The sequence below is a fragment of the Neophocaena asiaeorientalis genome, unplaced genomic scaffold (genome assembly GCF_003031525.2).
Source record: "Neophocaena asiaeorientalis asiaeorientalis breed wild unplaced genomic scaffold, Neophocaena_asiaeorientalis_V1.1 scaffold150, whole genome shotgun sequence".
Classification (NCBI taxonomy): Eukaryota; Metazoa; Chordata; class Mammalia; order Artiodactyla; family Phocoenidae; genus Neophocaena; species Neophocaena asiaeorientalis.
Genome location: NW_020176571.1, coordinates 21,770,804 through 21,793,866, shown reverse-complemented (window position 1 = coordinate 21,793,866; position 23,063 = coordinate 21,770,804). Strand labels below are relative to the sequence as shown.

General features: G+C 40.7%; 2 protein-coding genes across 8 annotated transcripts in view; one reads left to right on the top strand and one right to left on the bottom strand.

Annotated features, from left to right (window-relative positions):
- The window catches only part of PPFIBP1 (PPFIB scaffold protein 1), a 174,650-nt gene that overhangs the window by 74,103 nt on the left and 77,484 nt on the right, over window positions 1-23,063 (bottom strand). The gene's annotated exons all lie outside the window — the stretch shown is intronic.
- The window catches only part of CUNH12orf71 (chromosome unknown C12orf71 homolog), a 28,921-nt gene that overhangs the window by 1,121 nt on the left and 4,737 nt on the right, over window positions 1-23,063 (top strand). The gene's annotated exons all lie outside the window — the stretch shown is intronic.

Genomic DNA, 23,063 nt, shown 5'->3' with positions numbered 1-23,063 from the left:
TAACCTCAAGCATACCAAGGGCTCACAAATATTTACAAACCAAATAAGAAAGTACTTGTTATCTTAACCACCTGCATAAACACAAACATACGCTCAGAAAATGGAAGAGCCTCTCACAGAGAGATGTAAGGCAGAGCATAAAAGAGGGCATGTTAATGACTGTGTATTAGAAAGAGTTACTTCTGCTCACAGAAATGAAGAGCCACAAAAGATGGTTAAATATTCAAATAAATGAAGCAGCAAGGAAAATAGGCTAAAATAAAAGGAAACAAACCTTTTGGCTCTATGCTATTGTTATGTAGGAATGATAACAAGAAGGGAGTTGATTTTTTTTTTAACATCTTTATTGGAGTATAATTGCTTTACAATGGTGTGTTAGTTTCTGCTTTACAACAAAATGAATCAGTTATATATATACATATGTTCCCATATCTCTTCCCTCTTGCGTCTCCCTCCCTCCCACCCTCCCTATCCCACCCCTCCAGGCGATCACAGAGCACCGAGCTGATCTCCCTGTGCTATGCGGCTGCTTCCCACTAGCTATCTACCTTACATCTGGTAGTGTATATATGTCCATGCCTCTCTCTTGCTTTGTCACAGCTGTGACAAAGGGAGTTGATTTTTAAAGTTCATCACAATAAGCCAAGATCTTTTACTTCTTGAATAAAAGGATGTTGCTGCTATTTGAAAAACTGATGTGTATTAAATGTCAGTAAATCTGAAGATCTAGCGATAAATGGAAAGGATGGCCCATTTCCCTCTAACTACTATTATTAGCTATTATGATGACTGCACAAAATTATGGATTTGCCCAAGGTCACTCGAGAAGTAAGATTTCAGTCCAAAACCCAAGGATGCCTCTCACTCAATTCAACAGGTATTTATCAAACAGCTATTATGCCCTGACCAGGACCACCAACTTTGACCAGGACCACCTATCTCATATGCTTCTAGTCCCAATTATACACCACCCCCAGGACACCCACCCCTGCCTGCCTCTCACACTGCACAGCATACCCTTCTCTGAACACACCCTGCTCTCTTACCTCTGTGTTGTCACTTCTCTCCTTGTACCACCCCTTCTAAGCCCGGGGACACACAGTTTCAAGACAGCTCAGGCATCCTTTCCATCCATCCACACACTTTCAAGACAGCTCAGGCATCCTTGGGCCCTCCCGGAGCATCCTGAGTATGACTTCATGAGACCCTTAATCTTACAGTATCTGTCTCCTTGACTGCGCTGTGAGCCCCTTGATAATAGAGACTGTATTTCTGATCTCTGCATCCCCAGTGTCTCATGTGGTGGACATCAAATGCTTGCAGCACAAATGCATATACCCCGGGAGCTCCTCAAACATGCACACTGTCTTGTCATAACTATTCTTGCTCCTATACTCCCTGTTTTGGCAAACAGTGTGAGCTTCCTCTTAGCTGCACAGGCCAGAAACCTATCTTCTCACCTTAACTTTTAAGATAAATTTGATCACTGCTATCACCCTTGCGAGCTACAATCTCATAAAATGAATTTTCATGCTCTTCAAGAGGTTGGTGAACCAAATTCACTGTGCTACTCTGGAATGATGTTATTACTCCTATGAGTTTGCAAACTTAGTTCCCAATATGATGCAGAAGCATCAGGGGGCCTGAGCACGTTTCAACTTCTAATTTTTCTAACCTACTCTAACCTCTTCTTTTTAGGTCTTATAACCTGAGGACTCATCTCTCTCCTATTTTCCCACCCAGGGCTACCAACCTAGTCTTCGTTGGCTAAGAGATAAGCAGTTCTGGGATAATGTGAGACCCAGAATTGCACCCCTAAGGAGGGCAAGGCTGGGTAACAGCTCCTCTAAGCTCTGAAAGGGAGGGAATGGGCAAGGTGCCTATATATAAGCACCCTCTAAAGGAGTATGTTATAAACCCCTAAGATTAAAAGGTAGTGAAAAAGTTTAGTAGACTATAATCAACATTTATTTTAATAAAATAGAAGACATCAGAACATCTCACAAGAAATAAAAGTATTATTTGTGAAACTTTTGATTTGGTTTTATGTATATACCTGCCTGCAACAAATACTGACTGAAGGCCTACCATGTGCCAGGTCCTGGAGGCAGAACAGTGGAAAAGACAAGCAAAAAAGGCAAATCACTCTGCCTTTAGGGAGCTGACATTCCAGTTGTTTCAGCGCACACATGCGCACTCGTGCATGCGTGCACGCGTGTATGTGTGTGTGTGTGTGCGTCTGTAGGGACATGCATGCATATGGACTGCATCATGATGTAAGAAAGTGTATCTTACACTGGGTCAAAAACATCTGAAAATTACTTCTTTCTCTAAAGTGGTGCTATTTAAAACATGGTCTATGGGGCTTCCCTGGTGGCGCAGTGGTTGAGAGTCCGCCTGCCGATGCAGGGGACACGGGTTCGTGCCCTGGTCCGGGAAGATCCCACATGCCGCGGAGCGGCTGGGCTCATGAGCCATGGCCGCTGAGCCTGCGCGTCCGGAGCCTGTGCTCCGCAACGGGAGAGGCCGCAACAGTGAGAGGCCCGCGTACCGCAAAAAAAAAAAAAGAAAAAAAAAAACAAAACATGGCCTATGAACTGCTGCTAGTTCACCAACTGTTATTGGTCTACTATGAGATAAGTACAGAAATTGAGAATAAGCATTCAGAAAATTTTATAGCAACTTGACCTTCTGTGATATCCAATTACATGACAATTTTGCTGCCAAACCCAACTATTTTACAATTGAATTTTACAAAAAAGAATCCATGATGGATTGGAATAAGAAAAAAAAAAACAAAAAAACCAAAAAACCTAGTCCTTCACCAGAGATGGCTGGAGAAGCACTGCTCTGGAGGACACACTGGGTGGGGTTCTGGGGAACAGGTGCGTACATGGTACTTTAATTGGGAACTGCCGCCACGGAGCACAGACAGAAGGGGTGACACATGCGCAAGAGAACCCCAACAAGTGGGGAGTACAGTTCAGGTTTATTCTTTTTCCATACATGTCAAATGATGACAATAATTAAATGAAAAGGAGAAACGTGTTAGCACTGACAATGATGATATGTGGCTAAATTCAGAAGAAGTGAAACAAAAAAACATTCGTATTAAATTAACATCAATGGCAGTCACACACAGGCATACCTCATTTTAATTTGCTTCACTTTACCGTGCTTCACAGATAGCAGTAGCTTTGTATTTTTTTTACAAATTGAAGGTTTGTGACACCCCAGTGTCGAGCAAGTCTATCAGCGCCATTTTTCCAACGGCATTTGCTCACTTCGTGTTTCTGTGTAACATTTTGGTAATTCTAGCAATATTTCGAAACTTTTCTAATGATTGTTGTATTTGTTATGATGATCTGTGATCAGTGATCTCTGATGTTACTACTGCAGTTTGCTGTGGGGCACCATGAACAGCATCCGTATAAGATGGAGAACTTAACAGATAAATGTTGTGCGTGTTCTGATTGCTCCACTGACTGGCCTTTCCCCCGTCTCTCTCTCCTCGTTGGGCCTCCCTGTTTCCTGAGACACAACAATATTGGAATCAGGCCAGTTAATAACCCTACAGTGACCTCTAAGTGTTCATGAAAAGAAGAGTTGCACATCTCTCACTTTAAATCAAAAGCTAGAAATGAGCTCAGTGAGGAAGGCATGTTGAAAGCGGAGGTAGGCTGAAAGCTAGGCCTCTTGTGCCAAACAGTTAGCCAAGTTGCGAATGCAAAGGAAAACTTCCTAAAGGAAATTAAAAGTGCTACTCCAGTGAACACGTGATGATAAGAAAGTGAAACAGCCTTATTGCTGATATGGAGAAAGTTGCAGTGGTCTGGATAGAAGATCAAACCAGCCACAACATTCCCTTAAGCCAAAGCCTCATCCAGAGCATGACCCTAACTCTCTTCAGTTCTATGAAGGCTGAGAGAGGTGAGGAAGCTGCAGAATTTCAGTCTGAAGTTAGCGGAGGCTGAAGGAAAGAAGCCCTCTCTATAACATAAGGGCGCAAGGAGAAGCAGCAAGTGCTGATGTAGAAGCTGCAGCAAGTTATCCAGAAGATCTAGCTCAGATGATTCGTGAAGGCGGCTGCACGAAACAACAGATTTTCACTGTAGACCAAACAGCCTTCTATTGGGAGAGATGCCATCGAGGCGTTACATTGCTAAAGAGGAGAAGTCATTGCCTGGCTTCAAAGCTTCAAATAACAGACTGACTCTCTTTTTAGGTGCTAAAGCAGTTGGTGACTTTAAGTGGAAGCTAATGTCCATCTACCATTCTGAAAATCCTAGGGTCCGTCAGAATTATGCTCATATCAACTCTGCCTGGGCTCATTCCATGAAACAACAAAGTCTGTGACAGCACATCTACGTACGGCATAGTTTACTGAATATTCTAAGCTCACTCTTGAGATCTACTGCTCAGAAAAAAAGATTCCTTTCGAAATATTACTGTTCACTGACAGTGCACCTCGTCACCCAAGAACTCCGATGGAGATGTACAATGATGTACAACATTAATGAGATTAATGTTGTTTTCATGTCTGCTAACACAGCACCCATTCTGCAGCCCACGGATCAAGGAGTCATTTTGACTTTCAAGTCTTATTATTTAAGAAATACATTTCCTAAGGCTATAGCCGCCATAGGTAGTGATCCCTCTGGTGGATCTGGGCAAAGTAAATTGAAAACCTTCTGGAAAATATTCACCATTCAAGATGCTATTAAGAACATTTGTGATTCATGGAAAGAGATCAAAATATCAACATTCAGAGGAGTTTGGAAGAATTTGATTTCAACCCTCCTGGATGACTTTGAGGGATTCAAGACTTCAGTGGAGGATGTAACTGCAGATGTGGTGGAAACAGCAAGAGAACCAGAGTTAGGAGTGGAGCCTGAAGATGTGACCAAATTGCTGCAATCTCATGAGAAAACTTGAAGGGATGAGGTGTTGCTTCTTTTGGTTTAGAAAATAAGTGGCTTCTTGAGATGGAATCTGCTCCTGGTGAAGATGTTGTGAAGATTGTTGAAATGACAACAAAGAATTCAGAATATTACATAAACTGAGTTGACAAAGCGGTGGCAGCGTCTGGGAGAATTGACCCCAGTTTCAAAAAACAGTTCTACTGTGGGGCTTCCCTGGTGGCGCAGTGGTTGAGAGTCCGCCTGCCGATGCAGGGGACACGGGTTCGTGCCCCGGTCCGGGAAGATCCCACATGCCGCGGAGCGGCTGGGCCCGTGAGCCATGGCCGCTGAGCCTGCGCGTCCGGAGCCTGTGCTCCGCAACGGGAGAGGCCACAACAGTGAGAGGCCCGCGTACCGCAAAAACAAAAACAAACAAAAAAGTTCTACTGTGGGTAAAATGCTATCAAACAGCATTGCATGCTACAGAGAAATCACTTATGAAAGGAAGAGACAATTGATGTGGCAAACTTCATTGTTGTCTTATTTTCAGAAACTGCCACGGCCTCCCAGCCTTCCCCACCCACCACCCTGATCAGTCAGCAGCCACCAGCATCTCACTGAGGCAAGAGCCTCCACCAGTACAAACATTACGACTCCCTGAAGGCTCAGATGACAGCATTTTTTAGCAATAAAGTGTTTTTTAATGAAGGTATGTACACTGTGTTTTTTTAGACATAATACTATTACACACTTGACAGACTACTGTCTACTACACTATACCATAGTGTAAACATAACTCTTACATGCACTGGGAAACCAAAACATTCCTGTGACTCACCTTTTTTCCAATATCTGCTTTAATGAAGTGATCTGGAGCCGAACTCGCAATACCTCAAATGTATACCTGTAAGGAACTACTTACATGTCTAACTACAATGCATCACAGCAGCAAAACACATATAATTTCTGATCTTCTCTGTTTTAATACAGCAATAAAAGCTATGATATTTTGCACTAAAATTTCATAGTTTGTCATTCACACACCATGGCCCAAAGCACACTGTATTTTAAAACGGAAGAATATTACTAGCATACCACACTGACTGGGAAGAGTGGTAAAAATTGTGGGCTAGGGAAGAGTTTTCTACAGAAATAAGACTAGAATAACTTTAAAGACTAAACTGTTTGTCTAGTAGGTAATTCCTATTGGTTTCTATTTCAACTGAGTGTCAGTTACACTCTTGGCTGTACAGTAAGTGGAATGTCAACATTTTATAGCATACATGCCTCTGGCCATAATCAGCAGTACAGATATGTATGTCTTCAGCTGTTGCAGAAAAAGAGAATGAAAACCAGACCCCTGAAATTATACAGTTGAAAGTACAAAATATATTCTCAACATTGTTATTCACTCTTAAGATATTTAAAGACATATGGAAACTTTGTACAATTAATGAGGACTGAGCCAAGTAATAATAGGTAATATAATGCTTTTCAAGTTATTACTATTTCAGGTCTGTGTGAGTAGCATTAACTGCTGCGGTGGGAAACTGCTCAAGGGAAGGATAATGAGAATCAGGAAAGCAAGGCCAAAATTTATTTCCCAGCCCAAAGGGTTGGCAAACTACAGCCCATAAGCCAAATCTGGCCCGCTGCCTGTTTTTGTAAATAAAGTTTCACTGGAACACAGTCACACTCATTTGTTCATGTAATCATCTAGGCAGCTTTCATGCTACAGCAGCAGATTTGAACAGTTATAACCACAAAGCCTCAAATATTTACTATCTGGCCCTTTGGAGGAAAAGTTTGCCGACCTCTGCCCCAAACCCTTTCCTGTTTGCTCATTTTCCCATTGATTGAACAATATTTACTGAGAACCTATAACATATCAGGCACTATTCTAAGTGATGAGGGTATAGCAGTAAAGGAAAAGAAAGAAAATGGAAAAGGAAAAGAAGTAAATAAAAAGTCGTTGCTCTGATGAAGCATACATTCTAATGGCAAGAAGCCATAAACAAATAAATATTTTAAACATATAGTAAATCAGATGGTGAGAACTAATTTAGGAAAAACAAAGCAGGGAAAGGGGATAAAGATAACATTAGCTTACTATGTATCAGGCGCTGTTTTAAGTGCTTTTCGTGTATTAATTCATTAAATCTTCACAATAACCCTACTGACATGATACTAGGTGATAAAACTGAGGCACAGAAAGGGCACCCGAGTCATACAGCTCTAGAAGATGGATTTGAAACCAGAGCCCATGATCTTAATTGTACATTCTGCTGGCTCTTTGTGCAAAATGGGAATGGCAGGGAGTTACCATTTTAATATAATCGGCGAAGGCCCCACCGATAAAATGACATTGAACAAAGCCCTGAAAAAAGGTGAGAGAGAAAATCATGTGACTATACAGGAAGAACTTCCAGGTAGCAACAACAGCCAGTGCAAAGGCCCTGAGGAAGGAGAGTTTCGTGTATTTGGTATTTAAGGCCCAGGTGGGGAAAGGGAGACTGAGAAGGGGAATTTACATAGAGGGAAATGCACAGAGCTTAACTATATGGTTTGATGAGTTCTGACGAATGCACATACCTATGTAACACACCCCCTAACAAGGTATCAACATTCCTATCACCTTGTCTACATCTTGATGGAAAAGCTAACAGAATTTGATACAGTGTTTAGGAAAAAGAAAGGACTCAAGCCCGTGGCCTAATCAATAGAAAGATGGAGTGGCCATTTACTGAGGCGACTAACCGTCCACTCCCAACCCAAGCATGACAAGCACTCCCTCCATCCACCACAGGAAGGAAGCAAGAAGAACTATAAAATTATCATCCACTGAGAGTCATCCCCACCATCCTTTACGCTAAAGCCTAAGGAAGTACCTGTATCTTGTACATGAAAGCTGTATGTCATGGCAGACTACCCACGGAAAATCCACAACCACAGCATCAAGTACTCCCATAGCATTTTTTTTTTAACCTCTGTTGCCAGGTACCACATGGAGCCATTGGTTATCTCTACTAGACGCTATATTTAGCTAAAGAAAAGGGATGTCTCTGGCAGGTAGGCTCACCTGACTAGGTCCGTGGAATGTTGTCTCTACCAGACTAAGCTTTTTAAGAATTAAGATCCCGCTCTTAATGATTTCTTGCCAAGCTTAGCTCAGGACATATACTCAGTACAGGTTTGATGAATAACCAATTGCTTGTATCCATCAACACAAAGTTATTCATTAATCACCACCAAATGTGCTATAGAGTATTGCATATTAAAGAACAGTATGCTAATGGACTTGTTTGGCTCCTTTCTGTCTTAGATCATCAACCTAGATTTTTGTTTTCATTTTAATAAAAGTTCTGGCAACCCACAGCTTTCAGGAGAAAAGGAATGGGGGAGACAGAGAAGAAAAGTGAAGTAAAATATGTTCAATTGTCTTAACAGGAATTTGAAAGCTCGCTTTCACCACAGCTATATGCTGAATGCCTAGTGTTGGCATAACCAATGTAACCAGGATTTTCCATACTTTATCCGGTAGGACTAGTGCTTCAAAATGACATGGCTAATCCATACATTCATTCGTACACACATATACATGTTGATTCAAAGGACATTTATCATTCACCCACCATGTGCCAGTAAATATTCTAGGCACTGACGAACTTTCATTCAAGTGACCATCCCCAATTTCTACCTTTGCTTTCCAACAAAGTCCACCTCGTGGACCTGGTTAGGTGAGCCTATGTGCCAGAGACATGCCTTTTCCCTAGCCAACTTCAGCAAACTTGGATATTCTAAGTGACTGAGGTACACATTCTACTTAACGTAGTGTTTGCTTGAGCTTAAAAACAAGGCAAAGGAATAATATACTTGTATATACATAAAAAAATATACATTTTTACTATGTCCTCATCAAAATATACTATTTTTACATAATATATTGATAAAAGTACATATAGCATTTGTATATTTGTATAAGTATGAAACTATACTTTTTTACTATGTAAAAGTATACTTTCTACGTTTTTGCTGTTTATACCATGTGTATTGAATGTCTTGGAATTATCTTAATCTCAGGATGCCTTCAAGTCCTGCCTTCTGTCAAATAGTAATACAGCATGAAATATGTATTTCTCCCTGTGAAACTCCTTGCTGTGTCTCGATTTCGTTGCACCGAGCACTGCTAGAGGAAGCTGGGTTGGCTCCACTTCAAATGCCTGCTATCTAATCTCGAATGGGCGCTTAATGTTACTTAACTTTTATTCATCATTATTTCCCTCCCTATCACACTCCTCATAATGGCTGTCTCTAAAAATTCCTACTAAACTCTCCCCTAGTCTATTCCTATTCCTGCCCACCCTTCATCTCAGTAGATTACTTCATACCCTACCTTACTGAGAATCCCAGGGAACTCTCCTCTATCTAAAATTTCTGTATATACTTACTTGCCTGTTCCCGGCTCTTAACCCTCTGTCATGGGAAAACTCTCCACCGTGTTCTTGATACCATCCCAACCTCTTCCATATTCACCCCCTCATTCTCTCACACCTTCAATCTTTTCTATTCATCTGTTTCCTTCCACTCCACAATAAACATGTTAAAAACCTTCTAGACCTAAAAATCCCACCCAAAAAACAAACGAACAACTCTCAAATTCTTTCTGTCACCCTTCGTAAGTTACAGATCTACCTCTGACTCTTCACAATTGTCCCAGGCCTTCCTCTGCTTAGAGACAGTCAACAGCTCAAGTTTCTGTAAATAAAAAGAAACCAGCCAGAGACAGAACTTCTGGGGTAGATATCTATGTTTTAAAGGAAAGCTGAGATGGTTGATAGCCTTACTGATATATTTATTTCTTATTTAGTAGAAATTTTATAATATTCCACTTCATCTTAACAGTAAAGATTACTAGGCCCATTCACACACAGTCAGAAAGGGCCTTTGACCTTGGTCTCCTTCCACATTGCTACAGGCTCATAGACATACAGACGATGATGATGCCATGCAGTATCTAAACAGCCCTAAATTCTGCTTCTTGCAGGGATGGGTAGTTTTATTAGCAGATTGCTGATATTATAGAATATGCCTAAGAAGAGACAAAGCCTGACTCATTTAGTAGAGAGAGGAGAAAAGCTCCCATTCGTCCTGGTCTCCTAGGCTAGGAGAAATGAAAAACAGGTTGTGTCTCAATGCCCAGAAGCCTAACAAGGTACATACCAGTGACATTAACATATAACATGCTTGGGAACGGGGGGAGGAGCAAGTTTAAAAATACAGATAGGGGCATACAAGTGTGACAGGAGCCAGGGGTCTACAGAGGGAGAGGCTTGGCAGATACCTCCATCTTCCAGAAACCGGGAAACGCCCTGAGGAGAAAAGGAAGACATCCTTCAGCTCAAGAAACTACATATCCAAAGGAATCACTAGACAGTGTCAGAATGACCTGCCAGAAAATTCAGCTGTAAACTCCTGGAATAAACAGTCAGCCCAAAGCACTGGAGAGCTGTGAGTGTCAAAACCACTCAGCTAAACAAGGCTTATGTGGCAAATAAAGGCTATGCATGAGTGGTGTAACCAAAACAAGTGTCAAGTAAAAACACACTACAGATCAACATGTTACAGGATTTTAAATCCTCCGAACGTGGAATGGGTTAGATGTTTTACAGGTCATGGACTTGGGTGGAAAGGGCGTGGCCGAAGCCCCCTTATTAAAGGTGCCGCTCTCATATCTGTTTTCATTTATCTAACACTTTCTGGCCTAATGACTCGTGGAATATGAATGAGAGAGTGCACTGTTAACTGCAGAAGCAACATTGCCGACACTAAGGTGCTCTGTTGGGTACCGAAAAAGGGTGAAAATTCAGCTAATTTACAGATTTTCTTTGGTGATTTAAGGAAGATTCCAAAATAAGTATAGCTAGATTGCTAAGGCTCATTTGTATCAAAGCTCAACTATAAGTGCGGTTCCTCAGATTGTGACCTCATTCGGAGAGGGGGTCTTTACAGACATAACGAAGTTAAAATGGGATCATTCAGGTGGGCCCTATTCCATTCTGACCGGCATCCTCATAAAAAGGGGAACTTTGGACTGACAGATGTGCATAGATGGAAGATGATGTGAAAACACAAGGAGAAGACGGTCATCTACAAGCCAAGGAGAGAAACATCGAACAGATCCTGTCCTCAGAAACCTCCAACCCTGCCAAACTCTGATTTTGGACTTTCAGCCTGCAGAACGGTGAGAATAAATTTCTGTTGTTTACGTCATCCAGTTTGGAGTACTCTGTCATGGCAGCCCTAGCGAACTATCACAGGTGGTGAGGCCTAGGATGAGGTGCTAGGCTGTGACAGCAGCAGATTGACCATCTGCCAGGGATAAGGGGACCCATGATTACAAAGGTACAGGGCACCCTAGGAGGCAGAGTTTAGAGCTCAGCTGGCCTGAAAGGCCCAGCTACAGCTCTGTATAGAAGATTGAGTTTTCTAAGGCCGTGATGTGCTGGCCATGTTATGCTCTTTTCAGTAACAACATTCAACAACCGCCCTTATGATCCAGTAATGAATATGATACACTAATTCAATTAGATACAGCATATTCAGCAATTGCCATGTCATAACAAACACTTACAAAATGACTGCTTGCTCCCAGATTCAAATTCTTTTCCTACTGAGAGACCCAGCAATGACCTGCAGGCAGCGTCCATTAGTCGTTTGAAATTACAACAGTATCAAGTATGCATGGTTGTTTTTCATACTTTCTTATACTCCCCCCCAAATAAGATTTAGGCACTCCCATACATCTGAAAAAAGACAAACACCCCCTGAATATTCAACACTGACTTTAAAAACAAGAAACAAAACTGCCCCCAAATCAAAAGCAAAATTATCATAATACGTAATATGTCTTCAGTGTTTGTTCAGGGAGAGGTCTATGCTAGGATCCTGGCAGAGGACACGTGGATATATAACATGTACATCAAAGCAACCTAGGACTGAGGAATAGTTCTGTACCAACAATGAAACTGCTTAATAAAACATTCAATTTAGATTTGTATTAAGATGACTCATGCCCAGCAAGAATTAGGTCTCCTCCCATCTCTTCTGCTGCCAGCTCCTAAATACTTCAAGTCATTTTCACAAGAGCAAACACATCGTATGAAAGAATGCCACGCCTCTCTGATGAATTGGAGGCCCTCCTCCACACAGGAAAACCACAGTAGTCTTGGGGCTTTACGTGTTCAGTTTCAAACTTAGACGCAAGCTGACAGCGACATTCTAGATTGTAAATCACTCCTGATCTTCAACTATGAGATGAGGCTTCTGATCAGGCAGCACAGATGTAACCATGCTGGCTTAGAAAGACATGTACGTGTTATCCTGGTCACGCAAAGAACAATTTCTATAGCTCCGCGGTAAAAGCCTTTTCATATTTACAATTCTTATTAAGTCACTGGGCTATCAGGAATTTCCAGAAGTTGTCCAATATTCTGCTTCTAAATACGACAAGCAGACCTATTTTAATTTGGAGGTGAACCAACTGACATCTTCAAGTCAGGGTCATCATTCTGGCTGTGCAGGTTGTGTCCTGTACAGGATGCCCTGCCCTGGTAAGTGGAGGCTGAAATCCAGCCTGTTTCAGCCCAGGTGCTGCATCTCCCTTGAGGGCCACCATTTTCTAATGGCACAAAAGCTGTCTAAGGAGCAGTGTCACATTCACCTTCTCTGTGGATACCCTTGGGATACAGGTCTGTAATCACCTCAGCAAAGAGCAGTGGTTTTATGCTTAGTTCAGGAAGTAACACAGTCAGTGGGACTGGAGTTTAAAGAATAAAGGGGAGTGGCTCAAAATGAGGAGACGTTGGCTGGGGCCATGTCATGCAGAGGGATGACATTGAAGGGTCTTAAGCATAGCGATGACCTGATACAATTTGTGTTTCTAAAAAAAAGTCTCTCTGGCTTCTGTGTAGATAATGAATCAGAAGGAGCCAGAGAAGGTGTGGGAAGGTCCACGTGAGAACTGGTGATGATGATCACGTGATGACAGTGACGTGGACAAGCTATACTGGGAGATGGAATTGATGGGACTTTGTGAATGATTAGATGCAGGCTTAAGTGTGAGACGGAAGGAATAATGTCCCAGATCACGTCCAGCCTATGACACAAAAAATTGGGCAGGGGATGACGCCGTTTATAAAGACCACTACAGGAGGAGCAAGTTTGAGGGGTTAAGGTCATGAGTTCAGTTTTAGAGTTGAGATTTCTATAAAGCAGTGGATGAATAGTCTAGTAAATGCTGGTCCTCAAATATGATACAATTTCAATCAGGGTTTTGGAAGTACTCTGGGCATATGATGAATACACGTTTATAGTTATCAAATTATTCTCTATGACCACATTCCTGACCCCGCCCCCAGGGTATTTTTGGTTTGATCAGTTGCTCTGAGTGTAAAGAAATCTCAGAAGAAAGAGGGGAAAAGACGGCCCAAGTGGTAGGCATTCTAGGCCACATAACATGTTGATGGCCATCTCCTTATCCATCTTGCCCCTGGGATTTCTTCCAGTCTTCATCCGTGGATTCTTGATAAATCAAGACACCAAATTCATTAACAGCAGTGAGCCTCGGGGTGTGGTTCCCAGACCAGGCAGCATCAGCAGAAGTTGGGAACTTAAATGAAAATTCTCAGGCCCCAGCCCAGACCCACGAAATCAGAAACGCTGAGGGTGGGCCTCGGCAACCTATACTTTAACAAATCCTCCAAGTGATTCTAATGCACATTCAAGTTTAAGGACCACTGACAGGAATTAATCAGGTTTCTTTCACGTGTTGCTTCCTTATTTTCATAATTCTTTTTTCCTGTTAAAATTTCCTTGGCACTCCAAAATCATAGTCAACATCTAACTAAGTAAGGCTCCTTCCCCAGGTGATGCCATCTCCCTTTTGGGTTGCACACTATCTCCCTCAAGGTGCCTGGACACCCAGTTTTGTCTCCACTAACCTGAATCCTACCCACATCCTTGAGTCAACTGTGGGTGGCACTGCCCTCCGGCTCTGAGCTCCCTCACTTCATTCCATCTGGACCACTTGGAATGCGGCCTTGTGTTATAAGCTATGTTAGCACCTTCCCAACAGGATCCTACCTTTTATGTGAGTTCACCATAGTGTGTCTAATATAGAGAGAAAATCCAATCAAATCTAAACGGCTGTTCTGGATCAGTGTTTCTCAAGGTGGAGTCTACTGGCAAGTGTATGTTGAGAGGACAGATTCTAAGCCCCAACTCTAGTCTATTAAACTAGAAACTTCCGAGGACAGGAAACTGCATCTTCAATGCACATTGAAATTCCATCACCCCTGCTGTAGATGAGATTCATCTTGTTAACTACAAACTTAGATGAATTGCTTCTTGAACACAAAACACTTACCTAAGACCTGAGCTAAAATAAAACAAAATGACAAGAGCTTATCTTGTTCCTAACCTGTGGTCTACATCTTAAATGTATCCTGCAGACTGTAAAGTTTTAAAACAATGGTATCACACTTTGCCCTCTACAAATACTGTGGGATAATTTCTTATCAGGTGTCTTCCCCAGCCTACACTTATGGAATTGACTTTTCAGCCCCAATGAATTTTATCTTTTTATTGTCAGTCCAGATACTCGGGCCATTTAGAAGATATCCTTTTCATCTATTTCTCTTAGAAGTATTTATTTGGAAATTGTTAATGTGTACCTTAGCTTCAACAGAATGTAAACATAGAATTTTAGGTATAAAAAGAAAATACCAAAATACCTGCCAAAAGGCAAAAGACATTATTTATAATTAGTGACACATCTTTCCACAGCCAAAAATATTTCCCGGCTTTAGTTATGAAAGTTAAACTTACTCTCCCACAACCAGCTGCCCCACCAACCTCCTCCCATCAAGTGGGTACATGAGTTCCATCCTTGTCCCCCCCCAACACACCCCCAAAATGCCTGCAGACAGACAGATCCACTGTCAAAATAGTTACTACAAAGCAGGTTACATAACAGAAGCAGAAGAAAGAGAGAAGTGATTTTTAATACCATTGCAAGAGAAGTAGCCATGAAACAGAAGAGAAAATGACAAGCTCTTTCCTAGAATTAGCACTGGGCCTTTCTCAAAACAATTTGTCTTCATCTTTATTTTGTCAAAGACATCTAAATCCTTTTTTAAAAATTGCACTAATTCAATTTTCACCAGCCCTTTCTAAACTGAGCTGTGTAATGGAAAAACAGACAGACACCCCCCCCCCCACATACATATACATCTGAAGTCTACAAAAATTACTAGCCTTGGGTGGTTCTAATGTATGCTTATATAACTTCCATTTTCAAAAAATTGCCAAATTCCATTTCTGAGATGCATTTTAAGAGGATAATTTTAATAGATGTTCATGGCTCATTCTGGCTAGCAGGAAAATGGTTTTTTTAAATTGATATATAATTTAAATAAAGCAAAAGTCATCCTTTTTAGGTATACAATTCAATGAGTTTTTTAAAAAATTACATAATCATTAACTTTTTAAATTTTTATTTTTTATTGAAGTATAGTTGCTTTACAATGTTTCAGGTGTACAGCAAACTAATTCAGTTATATATATGCGTGTGTATTAGTTTTCAGATTCTTTTCCATTATTAAAAAATATTGAATATAGTTCCTTGTGCTATACAGTAGGACCCTGTTGTTTTTCTATTTTATATATATATTAGTGTGTATCTATTAATCCCAAACTCCTAATTTATCCCTCCTTCACCCCCTTTCCCCTTTAGTAACCATAGGTTTGTTTTCTGTGTCTGTGAGTCTATTTCTGTTTTGTAAATAAGTTCCTTTGTATCATCTTTTTAGATTCAACATATAAGTGATATCATAGGATATTTGTCTTTGTCTGTCTTACTCCACTTTAGTATGATAATCTCTAGGTCCATCCATGTTGCTACAAATGGCATTATTTCATTGTTTTTAATGGCTGAATAATAGTCCGTTGTATATATATACCACATCTTCTTTACCCATTCATCTGTCGATGGACATCTAGGTTGCTTCCATGTCTTGGCTATTGTAAACAGTGCTGCTATGAACATCGGGGTGCATGTATTTTTTTCGCAATTCAATGAGTTTTGATAAATGTACACGATCGTGTAATTACCACCAAAACAATGTTGAGCTGTGCTGCCTAGTAGAGTTGCCACATGTGGCTACCGAGCCCTTGAAATGTGCCTGGTCCAAGATCAGATGTTCCGAGGTGTAAAATACACACCAGACTTCAAAGACTTGGTTTAAAAAAATGCAAAAGATCTAGGGACTTCCCTAGCGGTCCAGTGGTTAAGACTTCGCCTTCCAGTGCAGGAGATGTGGGTTAAGTCACTGGTCAGGGAGCTAAGATCCCACATGCCTTGCAGCCAAAACACCAAAACATAAAACAGAAGCAATACTGTAACAAATTCAATAAAGACTTTAAAAATGTTCCACATCAAAAAAAATCTTTAAAAAGAATGTAAAAATCTTACTAATATGTGGTGCAATTATAATATTTTCCATATATTGGGTTAAATATAATACAGATTAAATAATTCTAGCTGTTTCTTTTTCCTTTTTTAATGTACCTATTAGAAAATTAAAAGTTAAAAGTTACTGGCTTGCATTTCTGGCTCAAATTACATTTTTGGTGGACAATGCTGATATAGATTATTTCTATCCCCCAAAGAGCACCCTCTGGTCCCCTTACAACAGATATCATTTCCCTGCTCCCAGCTTCTGGCAACCACTGCTCTGATTTCCATCCCTAAAGTTTTGCTTTTAAAAGGATTTCCTCTCTTTGTCTTGTATCTTCTAATTTTCCATAATCATCTTGTACTGTTTTTATAGCTCTCTTAAAAAGCTATTTTTAACATTAAAAGATTTGAAGAAGTCTTGCCTGAGCATTTCCTACAATTTTCATTAACCAATGTCATTTTCATTAACCAATGTCATTTTCATTAACCAGTTCCAAAGCTGGTAGGCCACCACAAGTGCATTCTGGGTAACAAACTGCCTTCCAGAAGGAGATGTGCACAAGTGGTTCATAACTAAATGGAGACCACTGTGCAGACATACAACAGTATCCGTTCACAGATGCTGCCGGAGATCTGAGCCAGAGGTGGGGAACCTCCCCCATAGCTTAACTGAGCCAGAGGTGGGGAACCTCCCCCATAGCTTAACTGTGTTCAGCCTCAGGGGAGTGGAGAGAAGCTACATCTGTGCTAAGAAAGGGTTGGACAGAAATATAAGGCACTGAATCCGTAAACCCTTTAAAGGTGGGAGGGAGAGCAGGACAGGAGGCTTTGGCCGCAGGCAGTATCTACTGGTGGGAACTCTGTGGTGGCTGATGAAAATGGCCAGAGAGATGCAGACAGACATCCAGTCCACATCCCACCGCACCCCCGGCTCACTTGTTCCCATTCTGCTTTTCTTCTGATCCCCTTCTAATTAAACTGAAGTTAACTATTATAATTGGCATTCACATTTCCTGCTCCTATTCACGTTCAGGCTTCATTCACTCTTCAGACACTTTCCACCATCTTCCTGATTTTCCAGAATATAAGAACAACACTGGAGGCCAGCTCCTATCTGCCTCTGAACTCTTCTCCAGTCCTTCTAGATAATCAACCTTGAACTCATCTCCTCAGATTTCCAATCCCTGGCTCCCACCTTCACCCCTTTCCTTTGCAATCCCCTAGAGAATGTGAACAAAGGTCTTTGCATTTTGAGCATTTTACTGCTAGTCCTTTAAGGAAAGGTAGCAAAATGCTAACGAGGTAACTAAAAGCACCTGTGGAGTCTACATCCTCCCCATCCTTTCCCAAAAATTTCTTGCGGAAAATTTCTTCCACCAAGGAAACCGTCTACCCAATTTAGAATGGTATCAAAGGGAGAACAACGGTTGGCCTCAACAATTTGCATCTATGTCATCTGAACATCCAGATGGGATGACAGTCATTTCACCAATGCTTAGCCCCAAAAAGATCCCCTTCTGGGTATTTCCACCCCAACTGGAAAATACACTAGAAGTGGAAAAGTTTCCAGTGTGGCTCCCTTGTAAGTTACACACTGGGAAAGGATGGCTCCCTATGACCACCAGAATCCCAGACAGGTTAGCAGATCTGGCACCCTGCTGGAGGATGCAGACACCACCTAGAATGACAGGGACCAGCCCTGCCCTTCTGGAGGCTCCAACCAGTGAGGGGAGACATTCAGATAACCATAACGCAAGTATAGTTATTAAACGCACACATGATTTTAATACACGATCAGAGTTGGCAACGGGTCTGTATTTTAAATTTTAAAATAAAATAAAAACACTTTTCCCAGAGGGGCAATGCCAGTAAAAGAGGAGGTTGTTGCAGATTCTTCGGTGATGCAATGAAAATAAACCAACTGCCGTGCATCCCACACATATAATCTCCAATCATTAGAAAAGCTCTGCAAAGAAGACGTCATTATCGCTATTTTATGGATTAAGCAAATTCAGGTTGAAAATGACTTTGCTGCTGCTAGAAGTGGCCTGGAACTTGATAGAGCACTCAAATGGAAAGCATGCAGTTGTTTATTAAAAAAAAAAACTGAAAACTACAGGACATATTTTAACAGAGAGATAGGAAAGGATTATAGGTTCTCTGTATTTGGTGTTGCACAAGGCACTGTCAGTCTTGGCCTGAAGTAGGTATGAGCCTTGACATTAAGAAATAAAACAAGAAAAGTTATATGCTTTTGTTTGGCAATTGTACAAACGATTTGCACTGAGTTCTCACTCAATGAAAAAAGAAACTGATTCCATCGTGTAATAGCCTGGCCACAGGACCGTGGGGAATTCAATCAAGCCCCGAATGAGGTTAATACCTGCAATGCCTACTGCAAAGGGATGTTGTAAAGACTAAATGAGACAATCTATACACAGGCTATTATACTGTCTGCGATTTTTCAAATTACTTCAACATGAACAAGTTAGCAAAGGTGATAAATATTATTATTATTTTTTTTTTTTTTCAGTACTAGGGCCTCTCACTGCTGTGGCCTCTCCCGTTGCGGAGCACAGGCTCCGGACGCGCAGGCTCACGGGCCCAGCCGCTCCGCGGCATGTGGGATCTTCCCGGACCGGGGCACGAACCCGTGTCCCCTGCATCGGCAGGCGGACTCTCAACTACTGCGCCACCGGGGAAGCCTGGTGATAATTATTTTTAACCTGTACTCTGGGGCAGTCAGCATTTGAATGACTAATCAAAAGCTCATATAAACAGAAAATCCAGCCAACTATGTTTCTCACAGCATAATGGCTGCCGTACATGATTTTTCATTGATCAAATGATGTTCACAATGGGCTCTAAGTATTGTACAAATATTCCCTCTCTTGCATAAACTGAATATAAGACTCTATCCAACCCAGCTGTCTAAACCTTTCAAAATGGTACCCTCAGCTAAAGATTCCCACTAGTCCTATTTCTAGACACTTTGGAGGAAATTTTATCAGCTGATCCTGACATGAAAGTTAGCTAAATCCTGATAGATTAGCTAGAGGATTGTTCCATCTGCCTCTAACAAAACTTTTCTTTCACAGTGCTATCCAAATGCACAAGAGGACAGACCACGGGACCTTCCAGAGCAGCTGTGTCCAATAGAACTTTTACAGTGATGGAAAAGTTTTGTCTGCCCTGTGCAACAAGGTAGCCACTAGTTACAGGTAGTCACTTAGCACTTGAAATGTGGTTAGAACGACTGAAGAACCATTTTTTAAAATTTAATTTTAATTGTTGCACGTGGCTAGCGGCTACCCCGCTGGGCAGCACAATTCTGGAGCTTACAAAACAACACTATAAAGTTTTTATGCTTGTTTGCCATTATATGCTGTGTGTGTGGCAGAATTCAACCTGTGAGTTTCTTTCATACTGGGTGAAGTTGGGGGAAAGGAAACGTATAGTTCTCATCTACTGTTCCTTGCTGATTAACCATATTCACCAGTGATGTAGAAACAAATCAGCTGAGGCTGGTCCCCAGCAGCAGCAACCTAGCTCCAGAGGGCCTCTGGACTCTGGAGGCAGATCTGGGTAATATGAACTGCACAAGTTAAGACTGGGATGAAAACACACAACTCAGAGGACTGTCATGAAAATTAAATGACCGAACATGTGAAAGCACCATTTAACTTTGCTCACACCAAAACACTATTTTCACCACCATCCTCCTTTAATTAAGTACATGAGCTTTGATAAGGCTTTGTCTGTTTGGGAATGAACATATAGAGCATAGGAAATTATACCTGTCCTTTCCCTAATCCCCAAGATAAACACTGCAAATATTTCAGCTAAGAAATTGGTTTGGAAAAAGGATGTCTTTGTCAACAATAATTGTTGCAAAGCAAAATAAACCATGGATACTTCCTCTTTTCCAAAGAGCATCACCTGTAGTCCATTTACCATGTTTTTTTTTCCCTAAATTTCTTTCACTTTGGCAAAATTCACATAACACAAAATTTACCATCTTAACAGTTTTTAAGTGTGCAGTTCAGTGGTATTAAGTAAATTTATATTTATATTGGTTTTTGTCTCCAAAGGTAAAACAATATATTAATATGTAAAATCATATTATAGCAGCACAAGATAAATAAACATCAAATTCAGGATCGCAATCATGGGAGAAGCGGGGAAAAAAGGGGATCAGGGAAGGGATATAAAGGGACTTAAGTTTTATCTAAAATGTTTTATTTCTTTTCAAAAAAATAATGGATCAAATATGGCAAAATATAAGACTTGACCAAACTGAGTTATAAGTATATAGGTGTGTGTTACATCATTTACTATATTTTTATGTATTCTTTTTAAATTTTTTTATTTTGACCTAATTTTAGACTTACAAGAGAAGTCACAAACACATTATCCATATATTTTCACCCCACTCCCCCTAATGTTAATATCTTATGCAATCATACTACAATAATCAGACCAGAAAATTAACTTTGTACAATACCATTAACTAAAATAAAGAACATAGTGAAGTCTCCCTAGGTTTTCCACTAATGTCCTTTTCCTATTCTTATAATCCTATCCAGAATCCCACAGTGCATTTAGTTGTCATTTCTCTTTAGTCTTCTTCAGTTTGTGACAGTTATTGTCTCATTATTAGGCTGTGATTATACATTTTGGGCAAGACCACCATAAAAATGACATTGTGTCCTCAGTGTATCATATGACAGGGTTCATGACATCTTTTTATATTGTTAAAATACTTCATAATTTCAAAAAGTGAAAAACAAGTAGCTATATTAGTCTGGGTTTGCCAGAGAAACAGAACCAAGAGTACACATATGAATGTGTGTATATACATATACACACACACACACACACACACACACACACATATACAAAAATGAATGAGAAAAGAGGTTTATTGTAAGGAATTGGCTCATGCAATTACAGAGGCTGAAAAGTCCCAAGATCTAGCCTCTGCAAGCTGGCGACCCAGGAGAGCCAATAGTGTAGCTCCAGTCCAAGTCCAATGGCCTGAGAACCTGAGAACTGATGATGTAAATTCCAGTCTGAGTCCAAAGGCAGGAGAAAACTAACGTCCCAGCTCAAAGACAGTCAGGGAAGATAGAGCAAATTCTCCCTTACTCAGCTTTTTGTTCTATTCAGGTTTCAAAGGATTGGAGGAAGCCCTCCCACACCAGGGAGGGCAATCTGCCTTAGTCAGTCCACCAATTCAAATGTTAATTTCATCTAGAAGCATCCTCACAGACACCAGAATAATGTTGAACCAAATATCTGGGTACCCTGTGGCCTAGTCAAGTTAACACGCAAAATTAACCATAACAGTAGCTTAATTTCTAAGTGAGAAACTTCCCACTCTATTTATTTAGGCTCCAAATCCCATCAAGTCAAATGGATTTGAGGAAGTGTTCCAATTTTCAAAACTTCCATTACTACTGGCTTCAGTTCTAAAACGTTGTAAATTCACAACATACTATCATTTTTGAAAACTCAAGAGCTTTATTATAGATGATTTTGCTTCAAGAGAAGAGGTAATGATGAGCCAGCTATACTATTTAGATAATATACCTGTGATCCAAGAAAAGCTAGCCCACCAAGTCAAAATAAGGCCCTAGGAAAGAAATTAACACAAGGGGTATTGTTAAGGAGGACCTCAAATCCCCTGATCTGTTATTAGATGTAAAAGCTAAGTTATCTTTTAGAATTGAATGCGCTCCTCAGCATGGCCTCCTAAAGATGGCGTGTGTTTTTGCTATTTCAATGTTGCTTTAGGAAAAAAATATCTGAACAAATTATGTAATATATATCAAACAATTAACAGTGATTATCCTTTTTCTGGGGCAGGAGAAAAGGTGAGTTTCAGGGACTTTCACTACTTGAGCTGTATTTAAAATGAAATATATATGTATACATATGTACATACACACACACACACACACACACACACACACACAGAGCAAATATACAGAGAAACGGCAGTATGGTACAAATAAATAAAATTTGAAGTTTTCTCTGAGGCTTCCCCTGTGTGAAGCTCTTTTACCTTCAGGATCACTCTAAACGTTAGAAGTTTAGGCTGAGAAATAGTTCCTTCCTACTTAAATATTTATGTTTAGTCCCATTTCCATGGGTAACGGTATGGCATACAGCTTCCCTCTGACCTTCACTACAGCTGCATGGGAAGAAAGCTACTCATGAATCCTGTTCTAGGCTCCCACTGCTCTGTGAGGAGGTCACAGAGTTTTCATGAAAAGCCAGAGCACAGGGATCCAGATCTCCTTATGCCAAAGAGGAAGCTGAATATTTACTTTAAATCTCATTTTAGCCTGCCCCAGATGTGGCCATTGTTTTGGGCCGGTTCTTCCGACCACTTACTTAGAACACACTGTTCCACTCAAAGGAGTTTCTTTAAAGGAACCAGAATACAAATTTGATTTTGGCCTAAGTCAACTCTCCCAAGAATCTTTCAGGGAGGAGGTGGGCAGGGAATATAACTGCTCATGCCTTGGTTCCTTTGTCTGTAAAACAGAGCAACTAACGATACGTAACAGATTGGGGTGCTGTGAAGATTAAACAATAAGCACATATAAAGTGCTTAAAATAGGACCTGGCATGTAGTAAGT